Below are 6804 nucleotides of genomic sequence, written 5' to 3'. Positions count from 1 at the left end.
GAGATAGGATAATAGCAAAAATAATCTACTCAGCATAATTGAGTTTTATCCTTAAGGGGGAAAATGGATATTTATTGAGAGGGTTTTTAAGTATTCCTAATTAAAATATCAGAAAGCAAAAAAAAATTCACATTCAAATAGAAGACTAAAGAGAAGCAAAAAAAGATAAACTTGAAAGAGTAATCATAAGGAATGAAACAAAGTTAAATAGTTTACATTCCTTTATGAGAAAAAGATGCTTGCAATTCCAGAAATCTTTATCATAATTCAGGCAATATGAAAGAGTCTACATAAAGAGATAATATGAATGTTACTCATTTTTATTAGGAAAATTTCTTCAAAATGAATGGAAAAATGGAGGGAAAAAAGAGGAACTCTTGGAGAAACGGAAAGGAAGAATTGAGAAATTTTTCTCACATTAAAGAGGTTTGCAAAGAAACAGTTTGTAGAGTGGATGTGGGAAATGGAAACAATAGCAGGCAGTGCTTGAATCTCAGTTTCACTGGAATTGATTCCAAGAGGAATTTTATATATGTGTGTGTGTGTGTGTGTGTGTATGTGTATATATATATATGTATATGTATATTTGACTATGGAAATCTATCTTATCCATTAGGGGAAATAGGAGGAGAAGAAGGTAAACAAAGAAAAACATAGGAGAAGGAAGTGATAAAAGGGAAGGAAACATACAATTTAAAGGAACAAAGAGATAGATAGATGTAGAATAACTTTGTATTTGACAAATGTATAGAAAATATTTTGAGAAATGAAGTCATTAACTGGAACAAATTTTAGGAAAAGAAGAAAACAATATGGCAGGAATTGGGTACAGTTCAATATCTAACACCATTTACCAACACAAAGTAAAAATAAATACGTGACCTAGTTATAAAGAGAGACATTACAAGAAAATTTGAAGGACATGGAACATATTACTCAGTAGACTTATAGGTAGCTCAATAATTTATGAATAAGAGAGAATAGTGAATTATAAAATGGATCATTTAAATATATTAAATCAAAAAGGACTTGTACAAATAAAACAAATGCAGCCAAGATCAGAAGGAAAGAAGAAAATTGAGGGAAAAAATTTAAAACCCTGCATGAACTGATGCAAAGTGAAGTGAACAGAGCCAGTAGAAAAATACAAGCAATATGGTAAGGATAATCAACTATGAATAACTTAGGGGGCAGCTAGGTGGTGTAGTGGATAGAGCACCAGCCCTGGAGTCAGGAGGACCTGAGTTTAAATCCAGCCTCAGATGCTTAATAATTGCTTAGTTGTATAACCTTGAGCAAGTCACTTAACCCCATTGCCTTAAATAAAAATTTAAAAAATTTTTGAAAAGAAAAAATTAGCTACTTTTATCAATATAATGGTTCTCCCCAACTCCAAATGACTAATGGTATAACATGCTATCCCCTTCAGGTAGAGAATTAATAGACTCAGAGGGCAGGTTGATATATATTTTTCGTTTTATTTTTGAAAACATAGCTAATGGAAAGTTATGTTTTACAAAGAAATATACATTATTGAGTATTTCCTTCTTTCTCAAAGTGTGAGAGAAGGGGCAAAGAGAGAAAGAGAGAGAGAGAATGTGGAACTGAAAATTAAAATAATTTTTTTAATTTTAAGTTCATTTTATTTTAATTTTGCGCTTCTTTTTTCTGTTAACTTTTTATTTGTTTTCCAATTATATACAATAATAATATGTATCTATCATTTTTGTAAGGTTTTGCATTTTACAATTTTTCCTCCACCATCCCTTCCCTGCCCCCCACAGAAAGCTGTGATAGTCTTTACATTGCTATACATTGATGTAAATTGAATGTGTTATAAGAATAAACATAAGAGTAAACATAAACCCCACTCCCCCTCCCCAAGAAGATGAGAAATTTCAAGAATAAAGAAAGAGAAAAAAATGTGCTTCAGTCTGTGTTCAGATTCCAATGGCTCTGTCTCTGGGGTGAGTTGTTTCTTTATCATAAGTCCATCAGAGAAGTTATTTCAATATTTTTCCCACAGTTACTATTACTAGATATACCTTCACTCTTTTTCTCCCCACTCTCATTTATTCTATTCTCCTCTCCTTTCCTACTGGCCCTCTCCAAATGTGTGTTTAAATTGAGTGCCCTCTGCCTTGATCTTCCCTCTCTTCTATCACCTATTTCCCCCCATTCCCCGTTATCCCATCACTTTCTTATTTTTCTCTAGGGTAAGACAAATTTACTCACCCTATTAAGTGCATATGTTATTTCCTCACTGAGACATTTCTGATGAGAATGAAGGCTCACTCTTTCCCCCTTGCCTTTCGCCACTGCACTCCATTGAAAAAGCTTTTCATTGACTTCTGTGAAATTTCTTAGCTTCTTCTTCATCCCCTTTTCCCTCCTCCCAGTACTTTCCTTTATCACCAATTGACTCCAGCTTTTCACTATATTATACCCTTATATTCCACTCCTTCCTATGTCCTATCTATATATGTTCCTTCTAACAGCTCTTATAAATGAGAAAGTTCATATGAGTTATCAATATCTTCTTCCCATGCAGGAATACAAACAGTTCAACATCATTAAGTTCCTCATAGTTAGTCCTCTTCTACTCCCCCTATGGTTCACCAGAGTCCTCCTATAATTGGAGATCAAACTTTCTGTTCAGCTCTGGTTGTTTCAATAGGAAAGTTTGAAAGTCCCCTGTTTCATTGAAAGTCCATTTTTTCCCCTTAAAGAGGATGTTCAGTTTTGCTGGGTAGTTGATTCTCGGTTGTAAACCAAGATCTTTTGTCTTCTGGAATATCATATTCCAATCCCTATGAGCCCTTAATGTAGATGCTGCCAGATCCTGTGTAATCCTGACTATGGAACTTGGTAGTTGAATTGTTTGTTTCTGGAAGCTTTTAGAATTTTCTCTTTGATTTGGGAGTTTGGGAATTTGGCTATAATATTCCTTGAAGTTTTTCTTTTGGGATCTCTTTCAGGAGGTGACAGGTAAATTCTCTCAATTTCTATTTGATCCTCTGCTTCTAGGGTCTCAGGGAAATTTTGCTGTATTATTTCTTGAAAAATGAAGTCTAGGCTCTTCTCCTGATTGTGGCTTTCAGATAGCCCAATATTTTTTTTTAGATATTTGAAATACAACTTTATTATGATCTAAACGGAAAAGGAATGACAGTAACAAACAAGATTCACCACTGAATATTGTGATGGGATTGCAGCAGTCTTATATTTGAAACTCAAGGGGATGTAATTGCGGTCCAAAACAGCTAAATACGCAGGTCCAAAATATGAATTGTATTTTTTTAAACTGCCACGTTCACTCCGAAGCCCATTCATCTCCCTCAGCATCCCAAAGATTAAGCACATGTTCTGCTCAGCTATATAATAAAGTGGCAAACACGCTACACCACTGACATCACAGGACAGTTGCTTATAAAACTAGACCTCTGATGCTGGGCTCTAGCTTCATTCCCTTACAGGTCATCATCTTCATCAGGGAGCACAGTTGTCTGAGCAATCTGTAAGTCCTGCTCATACTGTGCTGCCAGTGCTGGGTCCATGACAACCTCTGGAGGTGAAAGAGCAGGCATGGCAACAAACTCCAAATTAGGGTCTCTAATAAGTTTTCTAGCAAGCCAAAGGAAGGGCTTCTCAAAGTTGTAGTTACTTTTGGATGAAATGTCATAGTACTGGAGATTCTTCTTCCTATGGAAGACGATTGATTTCGCCTTGACTTTTCTGTCCTTAATATCCACTTTGTTGCCACACAACACTATAGGGATATTTTCACATACTCGTACCAGATCTCTATGCCAGTTAGGTACATTCTTGTAAGTAACTCTTGATGTTACATCAAACATTATAATGACAAACTGAGCTTGGATGTAATAACCGTCCCTCAGACCACCAAATTTCTCTTGCCCAGCTGTATCCCATACGTTGAATTTAATGGGACCTCTGTTAGTGTGGAAAACGAGGGGGTGTACTTCAACTCCCAAGGTGGCTACATACTTCTTCTCAAATTCACCAGTCAAGTGACATTTTACAAATGTGGTTTTTCCAGTACCTCCATCACCAACTAATACAAGTTTGAACTGCACTTGGGGTTCTCCTTGGGTGGCCATCACGATGGTTGTTCCAGAAGCGTCTCCGTCTCTGCCTGACTGAACAATGGAAAGATGGTGGAAGAGCAGCCCAATAATTTTTAAATTATTTCTTCTGGATCTGTTTTTGAGGTCAGTTGTTTTTCCAATGAGATATTTTGCATTTTCTTCTAATTTTTAGCTTTTTTAAGATTTTAATTTCTTCCTGATTTCTTGCAAAGTTATCAGCTTCCTTTAGTTCCATTATGCATTTGAAAGAGTTATTTTTCTTCAGAGAACTTTTTTATCTCCTTTTCCAGCTGGAAAATTCTGCTTTTTAAGGCATTTTTGCCTTTTTCCCCCTTTTTTTTTCCTATTAGGCCTAAACTGGTTTTTAATGTATTATTTACTTCAGCATTTTTTATATAGCTTACACCAAGCTGTTGATTTGGTTTTCTTGATTTTTCTGAAGTACTCTCATTTCTCCTCCCAATTTTTCCTCCATCTCCCTTAATTGCTTTTAAGAATCTTTTTTTTTTTAACTCATCCATAGTCTGAGCCATTTTCTATTTCTCTTGAAGGTTTTAGATATGGAAGCTATAATTTTGTCATCTGAATATATGTTTTGATCTTCCGTGGGGACTAAAGTAGTTCTCTATGGTCAGATTCTTCTTTTTCTGTTATTTATTCATTTCCTCAATCCAGGACAGCACTTCCAAGGCTTTGGGTTATTTTGGGGGGCACACCCCACTAGAACCTTTATTCCTCCATACTTCCCTCTGCCCTGGAATTATAAGGAGGATCCTGCTATCTTAGTATGGAAACCCAAACTGCAACTTGGATCTGGGTGTAGGCAAACAGCAGAGTACTACCCTAAGAGAGAGCAAAGAAATCTCTTCAGTCTTCCCTGAGCCCTTACCATCTCGAGGGGTGCAGGCTGCTTTCTCCATATTCTCACTGCAGATTCTGCAGCTGGTACTCCTCACTCCACACTCATTCTGGTGTAGCAGATTTTTCTCACCACCCCTTCAAGCTGTTACTGGTGATCTCTGTGCTGTGCTGTGCTGTGCTGTGCTGTGCTGTGCTGTGCTGTGCTGTGCTGTGCTGTGCTGTGCTGTGCTGTGCTGTGCCAGGGCCACAACTTTTTTCCAACCCCCAGTCTTGGTGAACCACACCTTTCCCACAGAACTTCTAAGTTATCTTGGACTGGGAAAATATATCACTCAGTCTTTCTGTGTGTTCTGCCCCTCTAAATTTTGGCTAGACTCATAATTTTGACTTTTGGAATTTGGTGGGGGGGAAGGAGTTCCCAGGAAATGCTGCTTTCATGCGGCCATCTTGGCTCTGCCCCCCAAAAATAATTTTTTTATAGAATGTGTGGGAAAGATGGTGAAAATTGACTGGCACTTCCAAATTCCTCCACAAATAATTTAAAATAATACCTCAAAGTGAACTTCAAAGTGTTAGAAATAATTAAAAGTTGAGGTAAAGTTGTTCAACCTAAGACAACTCTGGAGGAATAAAAACATGTGGCCTCCTAGAATAGTGATCTAGTTCATTCAAAGTAAAGAAACCTCTTGGCAGATATCACCACATCAACAAAACAACAAGTTTGGGGGCAGCTGCATAATAGGCATTCTCAGCTTCAAGGACTTTCACCCCACTGACTAGGTGGAGGTCAGGTTGCTGTTCAGGGGAAAAGTGCAGGGCTCTCCACTGATTGGCAATGGACCTGGGACCCATGTTTGCTAACTAGATGGCATTCCAAATTGTTGTTGTGGGCAAGAAGGAAAAACTACACTTTTGTCAGTATGGTTGTAGAAAACCAGGGTCTTGGTGGCTCTGGTCATTCATAGGAGCTTGGGGTCCCTATTTCTGGTTCTAAAGCAAAGAGGTGTGGTGAAATTTGAAGTTGCTGGAGGGATCAAAGGGAGTGAGAGTATTTGTGGTTACATTACTAAGAATCCTGGTTGCAGTCCAGGGCCAGAGGACAGAGATTAAGGTTACATAAAGACCAAGGCAGAAGGAGCAGTGACTATACCTGGTCTTGGATTATAAATCACTGAAAGAATCAAGAAGTCAAAGGCACGCAGATAGAGCTAAGAAAAGAAGAACATAAAAAATCCGAAGCATGAGACTTTATTCTCCTACACCCTGAGACTAGAGTCTGATTCTCATATAAAGTTTACAGGTATGAAATAGGTCACTACAAATGGGTAAGGAAAGGAGAAAGAATCAGACCATTGGTAACTAGCATGGTGATAGAGAAGATCAGAAGACAGTGAAGTCAAAATATCTTCTAGAGTTTCAAAGGAAAATATAAAGTCACCTCACGCCAAAAAGGATTCTTGGAAGAGCTTTAAAATAACTTTAAAAATCAGGAAAAAAATGGGAAAAATTGTGAAAATAAGGAAAATGCAAGAAAATCAAGACCATTATGAAAAAAGTCAACTAATTAGAAAATGAGAACCAAAAACTTAGGGAAGAAAATAACCTTTTAAAAGTTCAGATTGGCTAAGGAAAAGAAATGCTTTATAAACTAATGAGACCAAGAAATAATAAAGCAAAATCAAAAGAATGAAAGATAGAAGAAAATATAAAATGTCTCATCACAAAAACAACTCATCTAGAAAAAGAGATAGAGGAGAGACAATATAGGAATTTCTAAACTCCCTAAAAATTATAATAAAAAATTATAGATATTATGCTTTAATAAATTATTAAG

At 36.7% G+C, this 6804-nt stretch overlaps 1 pseudogene; it reads right to left on the bottom strand.

The window, feature by feature from the left end:
- Window positions 1-243: 243 nt before the first annotated feature.
- Window positions 244-6604, bottom strand: LOC141508662 (GTP-binding nuclear protein Ran pseudogene; annotated as a pseudogene).
- Window positions 6605-6804: the final 200 nt, after the last annotated feature.

The sequence above is a fragment of the Macrotis lagotis genome, chromosome 1 (assembly GCF_037893015.1).
Source record: "Macrotis lagotis isolate mMagLag1 chromosome 1, bilby.v1.9.chrom.fasta, whole genome shotgun sequence".
NCBI classification, from domain to species: Eukaryota; Metazoa; Chordata; class Mammalia; order Peramelemorphia; family Peramelidae; genus Macrotis; species Macrotis lagotis.
This window is presented reverse-complemented; position numbering and strand designations above follow the sequence as displayed.